The 15,513-nt window shown below is 38.0% G+C and overlaps 1 protein-coding gene across 3 annotated transcripts in view; it reads left to right on the top strand.

Moving 5' to 3' along the window:
• The window catches only part of Fer (FER tyrosine kinase), a 328,203-nt gene that overhangs the window by 158,923 nt on the left and 153,767 nt on the right, over positions 1 to 15,513 (top strand). The window lies entirely within an intron of this gene.

Raw genomic sequence — 15,513 nt, 5'->3', positions numbered from 1 at the left:
TTTGCACAATCTGTAGGCTCAGTCAGGTCCACAATAGAGATCAAATCCATGATAGAAATTAGCTTGCAGACCTGCACCTGAGTAGGGATATAGAATTTCAAATAAAATTACATCCCTCACTGCATAAAAATTTCCACGAAATGAACTTAGGTAATGGATTAGATTCTCTAGACTATTACATGGTCAATTATTATTTTTCTGTCAGATCTATAATACTGTGGAGTTGATTATCCCATAATTTTCTAGCACTAGCTATGCAAGTAAGTGAATGCTGGAAGCTGTAGAAGGTTAAAGAGCTATAAATGATGGTTTTATGAGGTAAAAACTTAAAAACTTATCTACCTATTAGGCTGATATAAAGGCCTAGTATTTGAAATATGAACATTAGTATCTGTTTATTGTAAACATTGCTATACCCTTGGTTCACAGTATCATGTTACTCTTTTTTAAAGATAATTGTAATACAGAGTTATGAAAGACAATTTTCAGTTATGAGTGGAGAAGAAATTGATATGGATTTTGTTATGGTTGTGTTATCACCATATATCTTCCTTTGAGAAGTTATTTGTATTCTTATTACTGAATCTATTTCTTGATTTAAAATGTGTAAGAAGTTAATATATTTGACCATATAATATGCCATATAAAATTAGATAGAAAATACATAATTTTCATCTCTCTAGACTTTATTTTTAGCCTATATAGAGAGCATTATTTTGTTTAGGTGCAATTTTTGTTTTCCATGTATTTTTCTCCTATTCATGAAAATATAATTTTATTACTGTAATGCCTACAGTAAGTAAAGTATGTTTTAATCTTTATTCTTTGCACTCACAAGTGCAGGGAAACTAGACAACTAGAATGGGAGAATTGCTTGAGTTTTACCACATAATAATGCTATTATTGACTGGGTGCCTTCCCGTCTGCTCCTCACCTGCATTGCCTCACAGAGCCCATGGAGGAGTCTAGGACAGGGGAAGTACTGTTGTAAGTAGGACCGTCTGATCACCCGTATTTGTCATCTTAAAGCAGCAAACCCAGTGGGCTTCCATGGCCTCTTCTTTCTTAGTTTAGCTGCTTCTCATGAAGCACTTCATCCAAGTGCCCTTCTCTGTCTTGCATAAATAGTGTATTCTCATCGGGTGTTCCCTCCTCCTTTTCTTATTTCTCCATGGTTAACTTCTAATGGTTATGTATATGCACCTTTATAGACATCATGCATTCTAATTATTTTCTCTCCCTCAAGTGCAGTGTAAGTTTTAGAAGGCCAAAACTGTGTTTGACTTAGAATCCATGCCTCCCTAGTACTGGAAGAGTGCTAGACCAGAGTAAGCTTCCAGTGAATGTCAGAGGATTGACTCCATCGGTTAGTTCCTAGGACTTCCGAGTAACACCCCACCTTTATCCTCTTCCCTTCCTTTGTTGGGATCTAGTGCAGGGCCTCCTGAGAACCTAGCAGACACCCAGCCCTGGAGGCACAGCCCTAGCCCTTGGCTGACCCCCCCATATGGATTATCTTCGGTACCCCTCCCGTGTTGCTATGGGATATGTTTTGTCATTAGCTCTATTCAATGTTGTGTTGCTTTTAACATCAGACAGGATGATGAGTGGGCAGCTATTGCTTTACATGGCAAAGGACCTGTGGGATAACACAGCAGACTGAGGCAGTGTTGGAGATTGAATCCGTGTTGTTAACCATGGATTGGAGCGTAGACTTTAGTAGAAGCTGGAAGAACTGTTTATTTTAAGGAGTGTGAGTGTGGAGTCAAGGAAAGTGATTCTTTTCTTTTGACATAATGCTAAATTGGAAAGAGCCAGCCACATATTCAATCCTATACGTCTGTATAAAAGGCAAATCAGGCTGAGCAGAGCCGAATTTTGAGATACAATGTAGAATTTGAGAAAATATAAGTAAAAATTTACCTACTTTTGCATTTAAATGGCACTTCAGAAGTTTATTATATTGGGTAAAGCTAGTTTTTCTCCAATATAGCTTTTATAGAAGAAACTGTCTGGTCTCAAAGCTCAAGTGTTCATGAATAACCATCGGTCAGCCAGGCACAGCCGCTTCTTGAGCTGTAGGCTGTGCTTGCCTTCTGGCAGAATCTGATAACTGTGGCTGTTTACCAGACTTTAGTGTGGATTGCCAAAATCTCACAGGCAGATAATGTTGATGAAGTAGTGCATTTTTCCATGACTGCGATAACCAACTCATGTCCAGAAGAGAGGCTGTGCAGCAGATCGAGGGATCAGTGAAATCAGAGAGCATCCTGGGAGCAGAGGGAGGCTCCAGGGGAGGCGCTGCGCTGTTTCAGGTGACTCGGACGGCTGCCACGTCTCCCAGTGCTGCTGTCTAAGGTTATGTTTTTATAGTGGCTATGACAAAGTTTTTTGTATGTTGAGTTTTCTTGGTTTAGCTTTTTTGTGAAACCAGAGACTTTTCCCTACATCTGTGCCGACACTCCTTAATTTTTTTTTTTTTTTTGGTTTTTCGAGACAGGGTTTCTCGGTAGCTTTGGTGCCTGTCCCGGAACTAGCTCTTGTAGACCAGGCTGGCCTCGAACTCCCAGAGATCCACCTGCCTCTGCCTCCCGAGTGCTGGGATTAAAGGCATGCACCACCACCGTCCGGCTTGACACTCCTTAATTTATTAGGATCCTCTGGGTAGTTTTTAAGGTAATTTTACATTTGAATAAAGAGAATAGTGGAAAATGCTCATGGTTCAGCACAGGAAATATTTACTTACTGTGCACTCTCTGCTCAGCAGCATTCTGACCTGTCATGAGTAAGGACTCCAAAACCAAAGAGTAAGGCGGTAACAGAGCTAATGTGGGGAGGGTATGGTTAGATGCTGTGTACTCTGTGGTATATGGAAAGCAATAACTACTGTTTTTCATTTTTAAAACATTTAAAATTTAATTTTTAGTGATTTGATACATGCTGTTCTTGAACTCACACTGTGGCTGAGAATGAACTTAAACTTCTGGTTCTATATCTCCACCTCAATACCATGCCTGGCTTGACTTAAATATTATGATCAAATAAGATTTCTTGGTATAGTTTAGGTAGAGATGTGAAAATCAAAGAGCTATCTTTGTGGTTACATGTAGAGTAGAGGTAACAGTAAAATCATTAACAATGTAGCATGGACACCAGCCCATCAAAATGTTTCATCAGTCTGTTCCCTAGATGGTTATCTTCTCTCTCTCTCTCTCTCTCTCTCTCTCTCTCTCTCTCTCTCTCTCTCTCTCTCTCTCTCTCTCTCTCTCTCTGGGTGTGGGGGTGTGTATGAACATATGTATATATGTTCTCTGGGAAATAATGCTGTTCACTTTGAATAAACTGTAGGGCCAGGATGCTGGTAATAACTGTGCAAGAACAAGGCTGGGAAATAGGCACAGATAGACTGACTTAATTTCTAGGTATATTTTTAAGATGCCAATTGTTTGTTGAATACCTTAAGACATTCACTTTGAGCAGAAACATTCATCAGGTTTCATAGTGAGTCTCTTCAAACAGAAAATTCATGTTTAATAATAATAAATTTTAAGGTACTTTTAAAAGTATTGATATAGTCATCCAAATACATAATAGTAAATTCCATGCTTGTCTAATGTTTTTTAAGCTATCTGTATGTTTGCAGTTAGTTCTTCTATGCTATCATTTAGATGGGAGTTTTAAAAGGTGCTATGTGTTTAAAATTTGAAAGGAAAGATGCTGTTTTTAACTCTTGAAGATGAGAAGATTAAATATGTCAGATTTCATTTATAGTTGTTAAAATCCAGTTTGTGGGAATTTTTTGAACTAGAATTCATACTGTTCACACTTCTACTTACTTTAAGACTCCTTTAAAGTTTGATTTCTATTATTTTTAATTATGGTGTGTGTCTTTGGGAACAAGTGCCCATGGGGCACAGCAGTATCAGTCACCTGGAGCTCGAGTTAGAGGTGGCTCACATAGGTTCTGGGAACCAAACTGAGCTCTGTGGGAGAAGTATAATGCCACTCTTAACCACTAAGGGATCTCTCAGTCCCTTTAAAATCAATTCCATTCCTTAAAAAAAAATTAATTAAGCCTATTGAGAGTGGAAAAGCACACACAGAATCGCACACTATTTCTATAGGAATACACCAGAAATACATACATCTCCATTTGGGCCTTCGGTTTGAGCAAAGAAAGAGAGCATCTTACGGTAAATCTGTCACCACTGTTGGTCATCTTCTGTGGAGCTCTAGGTTTATTCTCCAGAACTTGCTGGGGTGTCATCCTTGAGTCTCAGAGAAAAACTAGTTCACCTCAAAATTTAAAGCCAGTCTTGGTGACCAATATATTTTTCTTAGTGGTATTATATTTGTAATCCTATTTAAAACCTTCTTAAACACTGTTATTTTTATTGTCGTTGTTGGGTTGTTGTGTGTGAGAGTGAAAAAGGGCGTGGTTATTTGGTAGGGAGTTTTATTTCTTAATTATTCTGCCAATATTTAAAAGGTAATGGAAAGAGACAGAAGAGACCTGAGAGAGATTAAAAGATTTTCGTTTGGAAATTCTTATCCCACTTGAAAGGCAAGACTTCCTGTTCATAGTACAAATATGGCCTTTGTGTATCCTTCATCTATAAAGTAATTATTAGGCCATCTATATAAGTAGACTTAGGGGCATGTTGAAAACAGGAAATTCGATTCATATGATTTTTTATATGAATATAGATACATGATGCATATTTTCCCTTTGTTCCTGTTGGAAGCTATAGAGTAGTGATAAAGAGAACAAGGAAAAAGAGCATGAACTGAAGTTTTCCTAAAATTAGACTCCATATATAGTACACATGGTTCATATGTATCTTAAAAGTATATTCTGTATTCTCATGCAGAAGGGCTGTTGTGTGAAGCACACTTAAATTAGGTGAATTAGTGTAAATTAGGAAAAGCATTTTGGAAAATACTACCAAGGGTCTTCAGAAGGTCAGAAGTAACACTGGCATATGCTGCTTTAGTTCCTTCACTAGTTTTGCAACCCAAAACCATGAAGTAAGCACATGCAAGAGATATCTTCACTGCCATGTTCACTGCAGCATGAATCAACTTTCCCAAGTAATGGGAACAACCCAAGCATTCATTAACTGATGAATGAATAAAAGAAAATGCCTACAATATGATACTACTAAGATAAGTATGCATCATGTCATGTGGAAATTAAAAGAGCGGGCCTGATGCCAATGGAGTGGTGTTTATTAGGGCCACAGATAGAGGAGGAAGTGTAGGGTATGGTACAGGCAGGAATGAGATATCCTGGTGAGGTGTTAGGCAGCAGTGTTATTAACATTAATAATGAAATATTGTATGTTTCTTAAAGTTCGGAGAAAGTGTTTTGACTCTTTCCACCATTATAAATGATAAATTTGAAGAAAGAGTTATGTGGAACTTGATTTAAACATTGTGTAATATACACATGTATTGAAATATCATGCATTGAAATATCATGTGTTACTTCATTACTGGTTATAATTACTATGAATTTCACCAAGCTCTGGCAAAAAGCTTCTGAAAGTGAGGAATTTCCTTGGAATTTAAGGCTGTGTGCCTCATTTATTGTGGATGTGGGAAAGGAGTGGGGAAGATACAAATTTACATAATATTTAAGAGGTGATTCAGAGCTGTAAATATTTACCCCCAAAACAAACAAGCAAATAAATAAATAAAGTGCCTCAGGCATCCGAATAAAAAATTAGGAAAACGCAAACCTACAATTAAGTCAAAGGAACGCAGAAGAAAAGAATAAAAAGAAAGCTTAAAATTACAAAGCTGCGAAAAGAAAGTATCAGTGCTGCTTTAAAAAGCAGTCTGTCTGCGTATAAAAGATTTGCTGATCAAGAAACACTCACTTCATAACATTCTAGATCTCATCAGTATACAAAAAGAAGCTAGTGATTGAGAAAACAAGACAAACAGCCAAGTAGAGTAATTGGCAATAGAGGTGAATAGACAGTTCAGAATTAGAAATACCTTTCAGTGCCTTTTAATGGTATTATAATTCTCCACTCTCAGTAGATGAAGAAAAATTAAAGCTATAATCAAATGCTGTTTCTATCTAGAATATTAATCTAAATCTCAGACTTTAATATCTAATTTTCTTGGTAGACATAGCAAAGGCTCTCATTGATCATTTACTTTGGAGAGTATGAGCTGAAAAACCCTTTCTACAAGGTAATTTGGAGAATTTGTCAAAATTATAAAATATGTAGCTTTGACTCAGCAGTAACTCATAATTTCTCTCTTTGTCACATTTATTTATGTGTGGGATTGTGTTAGCTAGTCACTGCAACATTGTTCATGGCATCAGCAGATAGAAATTTTTACTATTAGGGGCTAACTAAATAATTCACGGTCCTCTGTCTGAAGGAGTTCTGTTAGGGAGTTTTCTGTGTTCTGAATAAAGAGAGTTCCTTGGTATATTAATTAAAAAGGAGAACACTACAAATCAGAGTTTATGTTGCATTGCTCTCATGTATGAAGATTAAGGCCTTTAAGATCATGTGCCTGAATTTTCTATGTGATCAAGAAACACTCATCATATAGATACGGAGCGGGTTTGTAGTGCTGTGGTATAGAGCTTTCTTTGACATTCATGAGTTTGATTGCCAACATATATGTGTGTGTGTATACACACGTACAAAACTAATGCTAGAACTTACATGTTTGTGAAGGGCAGGGGAGATGTAAAAGAAATCAGCAACATTTTATGATGTATTATTACATTTTAGTGTACTTGTGTGAAATAGAGGACAGCTTCCCAGAGTGAGTTCTGTCTTTCCCCAGTATGGGTCCCAGGGCTCAAACTCAGGTCATGAGGAAGTGCTTGGTAGTAAGTGCTTCTGCCTACTGATTCATCTCACTGCCTCGTATTTTACATCTTCAACATTCTTAGCCCTCTGAATGTATTACTTGCTCAACATTCAAATACCTAAAATAGTCTTGTGATGTGGCATCTGCTGTCAAGCATTTGTAACTTTCCAGGAAGATGTTTTATTAGAACAATATGAAGACCAAAATTGGACTGGGAAGGTGGACCATCTCTTGAGTTCTCGGCACATGGAACATAACGACCTGAGTTTGAATCCCCAGCCTGACTCAGTTTGGCAAGGCTGAGGATGTCTAGGGCATGAAGGCTAGCCATTCTAGTGTGACCAATGGCTCAGGGTCAGTGAGAGACTTGTTAAAAAATAGGAGTGTAATTGGGGAAGAACTCTTGGCCATGTGTTCAACATCTACCTTCATTTCTTTTGATAACATTTTTCTAGGATATTTTGCTTATTTTTGTTAACAGTTAAAGGAATGTGTATGCCATGATAACTAGGGGATAAAATAAGATTTCTGTCTACTTGTGCTAATGGGGACAATGAAGTGAAGCTAGCCATGCCCTTTCTAGTTCACCAGGGCTTGTTGTAAGATGTCACATGACCAGCTGTTACCCTTGTCTGAGGGGTTTGGCTGCCATGCTGGATCTTTAGTAGACCAAACCACTTGTCACTGAAATGTCCTGAGATAGCTTTATGTTCAAAAGGAAAATGATTGTTTATATGGCTCAAGGCTTATCTTTTAGAATCTGCTTTTTAAGCTTTTAGACCCTGTAGTTAATTCTGCATGTACTAGTCCTAGAAGTAAGAGTGTGAGCTATAATGACTTGATGGGAGGAATCCCTGCGTGGCCTGCTTTCCACAAACCCTAAACTTCCTTAGGTCACAATTGAGCAAGGCTTTGAGTGAAATACAGTGCATGGCCTGCTTCAGAAGGTGAATGCAGATGCATGAGAAGATAAAAAGACAGTGCTCAAGGACGGCAGCTCCTGTTGACTCTGTCTGTCACACGCATGGGTGCCGTGCATGCTCGCCTCTATACAATACACCCAGCAGGACCAGATGCTCGTGAAACAGAATTTGGAAAAAGTCATCTGCAAAGCAGTATTTTAGTATTCTCTTACTTTCATAAGATAAAATACATACACAAATAAGCTTGAAAAGTTTACCGGTGTTGCAGAAGATTTATGTTACTTTGTGTTTTGAGCAGTTCTGGGTTCAAGAAAGTCTTGAATTTCTTTCTGTCAAAAGTCATTTTTGTCGTATGAAAACGTAACTCTAACTTCATCCTGTGGCAGTGTTAGTAGAATACTGTAGAGTAGAGTGTTGTTTGGTTACTAATCTCAGTTTCCTTAGGGGGAAGTTGAAGTGAGACCCTGAACACACAAATGAGGAGTCTTAGGGTACATTTATAGAACTAGATTGGAAGAAGTCATACAAAACTGTGTTCTTCTTTTGTAATGTCTTAGTGTAATTTTGTGAACCTCAATTTGAGATACACTTATAAAGCTTTAATTAATATTTTAAAAATAACAATATGTGTTTCAGGAATATAGATGAGAAGGGGGGCTTAAAATGCTTCACTGAAGATGAACTTGAAGCAGGTCACAGTTTGGGGTCAGATGCGGAGGAGGAGAGATGCTGTTTGATAGAAGAATGATCTAGAGTACAGAGTCTCTGGGGCTCGTAAAGATGGCAAGAGTAGTCCAGCAAAGTGGGTGGTTTGGAAGCTGACCATCATGAAGTGTTCCCTTGGAAGTCAGGTTTGGAGAGCCTCGAATCCAGGATTAAACATGGTGCCCAGTGCTATTTTGCTGCAGGTGGATGAGCAGGAGTGAGTATAGCGTAAGAATAGCCTAGCTATACCACCTAACTCACCAAAGTGTTGAAGCTCAGCCAGCTTGTATAGTTGCCTGGAGAGTTTAACCAATGCATTAGTATGTCAGACAACAGCAGCCCAATTTTCATTTGCCATGTCTGACTCTGAACATGCAAAGCTATTCCAACTTATGTTACCATGATGTTTAAGTAGGAGTAGGAACACATTATCAGTACAATGAAAAAATAAGCAACAATGGGAATTCATAGTTTAAAGTGTAAAGCATACACTATTGACGGTCTATATAAATTGTAGACCGAGCTTGAAATTTAGCTGTAACTTCCTGAAAGATGCTAGGGGAAGAAACAATTTTGGGATTGAAAAGGAATGAAGAATTTTAATTTTTTCTGGGCAGGTTTTATTGCTAACAGTCTCAGCAGCATTCTGCATAAGGACAGGGATAGTCTACTAGGCTCTTGCATTTAGTGCCACAGACAAGTACAGGCAAGAGCAAAATGTAAAATACAGCATTGTGAAAAATACTTTACCTTGGCAGTTTTTCTCTGTGTTGTACTTTTATAGGACAGAATAGAAAAGTTAGAAAATTCCAGATTTATGATCAAAATATTAAGAAATTAGCTTTAAATACTTTAAACTTTTAAGCACATGCCTAAACAGCAGAGGGTTACACTTGTGAAATGCAAGTGATTAGTTCTAAATTACTCAGACATTTGCAATCTCTATACTTCCTCCCTTTCCAAGTTATGAATGCCTACATTCAGAAAATGCAAAAAAGGTCTCTGGGAGCTGGAGAGATGGCTCAGTGGTTAAGAGCACTCACCCAGTTGTTGGGGAATATTATTTTAAGGTGTGTGACTTTAGTTTCTGCTACATTTGTTTAACTGTAAAGCTGTGTTGCAGTGCCTGTCTAAAGCACCTGATGGGCTAATAAAGAGATGAACATCCAATGGCGAGGAATAAGCAAGGATAGGCAGGGCCAGCAGGCAGAGAGAGTCAATAGGAGAAATCTGGGAAGAAAGATCAAGCAAAGAGATCAAGGAGTAAGAAAAGAAGGGGCCAGCCACCCAGCTACACCCAGCCACCCAAACCATGGAGAAAGGTATACAGAAATAGAGAAAGATAAAAGCCCAGAGATAAAAGGTAGTTGGAATAATTTAAGAAAAGCTGGCAAGAAACAAGCTAAGGCTGGGCATTCATAACTGAGAGTAAGCCTCTGTGTGTGATTTATTTGGGAGCTATGTGGTACCCTCCCAAAATCCAAAAGAGTAAAACATCACTTAGTGCTCTTATACAAGGCCTGAATTCCATTCCCAGCAACCACGTGACCTATGTGTTAGGCTCTGTGAGAGCAATAAGCATTTTTTGCTTGTTTTTAGGCAATCTTCCAGAACCCAATACATAGGTGACAGTAAATATTTGAAGCCGGTGGATTTTTGAGATAATGCTGAAATTTAATAAATCTTGATATATTTGAAAAAATAAAATGACAAATAGACATTTTTTATATATACATTATTATATAACATGGGAATTTCAACCTTCTTTTTCCAAAGTGGATCCCTGTTTGCGTCTGCCTTGTGAACTGCTGGCCATGTGCTGCAGCACGTGGCTGAGGGTAGGCACGGACGCCAGCTGTCTCACAAAACCATAAACTTAAAACATGGCCTTTCTGCGTGTGTTGTAACTGGATGCTCTGTCCTTGAGTATGGGCTTTGAGATGATAATGTTGCTTCACAGTGTCAGAACGTTGACTGTTCTGGTTAGATGAGGGGGGGGATTCCTTTGGAAGGAACATAGGCTTAGCTTCAGTTTTGTTTATGTAATAGTTTAATTCTTATTTATCATTTTCCTTTTTTTATAATATAAGTTTTGGTAATGGGCATGTTGCTCAGTGGTAAATGCTTACCTGGCAAGCCCCAAACCCCTAGTTCAGTTGCAAGAACTGAAAAAAACAACAGAAAAAAACTTTTTCACATAGCAAGTTATTGTTTCATAATTGTATAGTTATAGTCCTCTTAGAAGGTATTGTACATTTTAAAATACAGATAGAAGTGTGTTTGATGAACTCGTACTACTCTTCTCTGTACCTTAGACTAATGTAAACTATATTTAATTGGCTTAATAAAATTTATTTGACACTTTAATTGAGATTCTTTATCTGATAGTAAAGTGTTGACCCAGTCTTATATAATATTATGTGTAATATTGTTCTGTACTAGCCTAGTTCAGGAGTGAAATGATAAGGATATGCAAGAACAGGCAAGCTTGTTTTACCCTGGCAAAGAGCCCTTGGTGTTTTATCTCGCTAACTCAATTCATGTTCACCTTCTACCCAGTCCTTGAAGAGAACAATTAAATCATACCACAAAAGACTTGTCTCACATCCCCTTTTACAAAGACTAATAAATATGCATGTTAAGAATTTTAATGGCATTTAAATAAGAGTGTTTAAATTAGAAAGACCATGGGCATTAGAAAGATAACTGCAAATGATTTTTTTAATAGAATGCTTTATTCATATATATATATGTATATATATATATAAACCTTGGAAAATGAAATTTTATATTTTTTCTTCTATACTTTATGTAACAAATTACATATATTAAAAATGGAACAAAAAGTTCACAACACTGTAAAAAGGAACTATAATTTTGTTGTCATTGACTCTCGAGTGGGGACTAGCTGTATTGATGAAAAGCAGAATCAACCTCAGCTAATGTTAGTTATTATTTCTATCATGCATGTCTTATAGTAATAGGCATTCATATGTAAACCATGGACTCTTTAATCTGTGGTCTTACTGATAGGGAAATTTCTAGCTGGTGGTCTCAAATAGGTAGAATTTTTCAAATACTTCCTAGTGGTATTGTTTTCTCTTTTTAAATATATCTTTTGAAATCATTGAATCATATTAGTTGGAAAACATGAGGACCATTTCTCTTTTCTGTGTGCCTATGGAGTTTGATGTATGTGTGTAGTACATATATGTAAGTATGCAGTATGTGCGCCCATTTACCACATGGAGAGCTCAGAGAAAGATGTCGGGTGCCTTCCCCTATTACTCTGCCTCATTCCCTTGAGGCAGAGCATCTCACTTAACCCTAGGCATTCACAGCGAACAGAGGTCTCCCTTCACTTTCCCCCGGAGACTGACGTTTGTTTCTTCGACTTGCAGGATTGTAAGCTAACCAACATGTGCTGCTTTAGACCATCATGGTTTGCCGTTCGCTACAGTAGCGGTAAATGTAGAAGTGACGTGAGAAATGCAACGTGATTATTATTTTATGTATCTTTGTCTTGGGGGTGATAGGAAGTTTTGGAAGGTTTCATTCTAGGAAGAATAATGATCAAACTTGTATTTTATAAAAGTAATTGTGGCTTCATTGTGGAAGCTAGTTAGTGTGCTGATGACATGTGATAGATCGAAATGACAAAATGAGATGTAAAAAATCAGTCTGGGGCTTATATAACGATGGGATGTTACTGAGATAAATTAACAAATTTGTGAACCCCTAGCTTAGTTACCTGTGAAAGACTTGGCAGTTACAACAGTTACTTTACTTTCTGCTCCCCCCTCAAACCTGCAGATGGAGGAACTTTGGGAGAAGAGCTGAGCTATCCTAACAGGTCCTGTGGGTGGTCCTGATGCCAGTTAATGTTGAAGGGTCATCCATGCAGACTAACCTCCGTGGAAAGGAAAAAAAGGCTCTCAAGCCTGTAATCTCTTCATTACCCGGTCCTGTGATTTAGACAGCAGGAGTATAGTGAAAGTACATGTCCTTAACTTTGGAAAGACAAGGTGGGGAGGAAATTCACTTTTTATCAGGGGGAGACTCGTCGTTATTTGAAGTATAAACGATGACCACTTTAAACTTTAATCATTTCACAGTATCACAATGATAGGGAATCAGTGAAGCAGAAATGCCTATTTTATGGCTTTTTGGAGAAGTTGATGTTCCAAAATTGATTTTCACAGTCTCATTGGAATTTAAAAGAAAGATACTTAAAATAGTATTCTGCATGAAGATTATAGGTGGTTTTTGTTTTTCATCTTGTATGTTTGCCAGAGTCATTCAGAGGTGGTTTTTAAACAGAGGGTATAGAAGCTTACATATTTAAGAATTGGAAATATAACCCTGTGATTGACATGTTATATTTTTACTGATCAAGAAAGCCAAGTATTATTTCTTCAATGAAATACTTCTTATTCCTATATAGCATATAATTTGAACATACTTTAATTCCCCTGCTCAACATATCCCCCTTTTTTAAGTGATAGACTTTCAGATTCTCAAATCTCATTTTCTCGCTCATAACAGTGACAATCCTGCCTCATTGGCTCTGTCAACTCAAGTGAGGTAGTACATGTAGAACACATGTCATTTGCTTTCGCATTTACTTGTTTTCTTCTGTTATTGATATGTCCTAGCCTGTAAGTGATGGGAAGGATAGCATTATCGTTGATCCCATTCTGTTATTTAGCATTTCCTGTTCAGTCAGTATTTCCCGAATGACATCATCGAGTTGGTGATGAGATGCTGTGATAATTTGTACAGAGCTAAGAGTGATGTTGGAGGTGACTGTGTATTCCAGTGCACGTTTCTGAGTAAGGAATAATTTGTCTCCACACCGACGATGCATCGGATGCAGACTTGAATAATTTGTCTCCACACTGACGATGCATCGGATGCAGACTCGCTCTTAAGCTTCAGCCACTTTCTCAGCACTGCTGCCGCCACTTGGCTGCCTGCCTCCTTACAATGCCTCTCAGCCTTTGCTGTAGCCCAAGGTAAAATCTAATTAATTTTTAATTGAGTTGAGTTTTGACTGAAATCTGGACAATTGGTTCATAGAATTCTAGGTATACAATACATGTAAGGTAGTAAATTAACTTTGTGACCTTGTAACAGAGTATTTTTTGACATGACAGTATTTCTCAGCAACTGCTTCCCCACATCAGGTATTAGTCTTTCAGAGTCATCTGGGACTCCTAAGCTAAGAGCAGAGGAAACACTGGAGTTCTCCATTGGAGCCTGTCAGGAAAATGTGACTTTAGACACTTCAGAATTTAATAGCAGAATCAAGGTCACAAAGGACCAGGAGATAAATGGTAGTATAAAAATCTATTTTCCAGTCCTTCTACATCTGCTAAAATGCATCCTTCTAAAAACAGTTTAATTTTGACATAGGTTGAAGACTCTACTCTAGGCAAACTGACACACACACACACACACAGACACACATAGACACAGATGCACACACACACCTACCTTCAATTGCCTGGTCGGCTTATGTTCTCTTTTTCTGTCAGCTTCTGTCTGTCTCCTCACCTGTCCTTCCTTTCTCCTTCCCTCTTCTTTTTCTTTTTCCTTCCTACTTTCATTTATGATTTTTTGCTGTGTCAACAAGTGTTGATAACCTTTTGTATACTTGCTGCTAGCAATGCAATGTAAAACAGACTTGGTGCCTGTTCTTTTTAAAGCATATAATGTAGGTACTTAAATGTAGAAGAAAAAAAATCTCATAAGCTAACAGTCCCACCAGAGCTTCTCTGTATTCTTTGCTTGCCACACTTGCTGAATATCTCCCCACAGGTAAAGGATCCCTAAATGGTTTCCTCCCTCCTTTTTCCTTCCCTACACAGCCCTTTTTTAGCCTTCTCTTTGTGGAGAGTTCACGTTAGCAGAGGGAGAAATGGAGAGAATGTGGGAAGGGGGACTGAGGGCATACTCACTAGAGTATAGAAGCTACTCAACTGTTCAAATTGGTAACAATTAGAAAAATAAAAGTATAATGAGATAAAATTCCCCACTGCAACTGGGCAATGGTGTGTATAATTGTAAATGTGCTTGGGATTAAAATTTAAAACATGAAAACACAGTGGAGAATTGACTAAACATTTGAAAATATAGAAAACTGGAGCAATCTCTGAGAGCAGGTAAGAAGGCCCATGTGACCTGCAGTAGCAAGTAGGAAGGCTCCAGTGACTCTGAGCACCCAAGCAACCTCTGGGAGTGTTCAGCGTCCTATAGGAGCAGACAAACAAGGCCCTAGTGAATTCTGGGAGCAGACAAGCAAGCAATCTCTGGGAGAAGGCAACCAAGGCCCAAACATCCTCTGGGAGTAGGCAGTAGCCCCGACTCTACCTGGAGGAGCAACCATCTGAGCCTTGGACCCATTGGCACCTGGAGGAGTGATCACCAGACACACAGCCCTATTACATCAATCAGAGGAAAAGATGGATAGACAACAAAGTAAGAACACACTCAACACCACAGAGAGCAACATGGCACCACCAAAAATTCGTGGCTGTATAAATCCAGCCCTATATAAAGTACTAGAAGGAAAACTCCAACCAAAGGAAATCAACTACCCCCACAAATTCACAGACAATAAGTGATCTCACAGCAGCAAATCCCAAAGAAGGGAAAAGCACACACAATAACATTACCAACAATAAAAACTAAAATAACAGGTACTAGCAGCCACTGGTCATTAATATCCCTTAATATAAATGGATTCAACTCACCTATAAAAAGACACAGGCTAACAGATTGGATATGAAAACAGAGTCCATCCTTCTGCTGCATAGAAGAAACACACCTCAACCTCAAAAACAGATATCACCTCAGAGTAAAGGGTTGGAAAAAAAATTTCCAATCAAATGGACCTAAGAAACAAGCTGGTATAGCTATCCTAATATCAAACAAAATAGACTTCAAACTAAAATGAATCAAAACAGACAAGAATATAAAATATCTTAGAGTAACTCTATCTAAACAAGTGAAAGTCCTGTTTGACAAGAACTTTAAGTCT

Source organism: Microtus pennsylvanicus, chromosome 17 (genome assembly GCF_037038515.1).
Source record: "Microtus pennsylvanicus isolate mMicPen1 chromosome 17, mMicPen1.hap1, whole genome shotgun sequence".
NCBI lineage: Eukaryota > Metazoa > Chordata > Mammalia > Rodentia > Cricetidae > Microtus > Microtus pennsylvanicus.
Note: the sequence above shows the minus strand (reverse complement) of the source record. Positions and strands in the feature narration are given on the sequence as shown.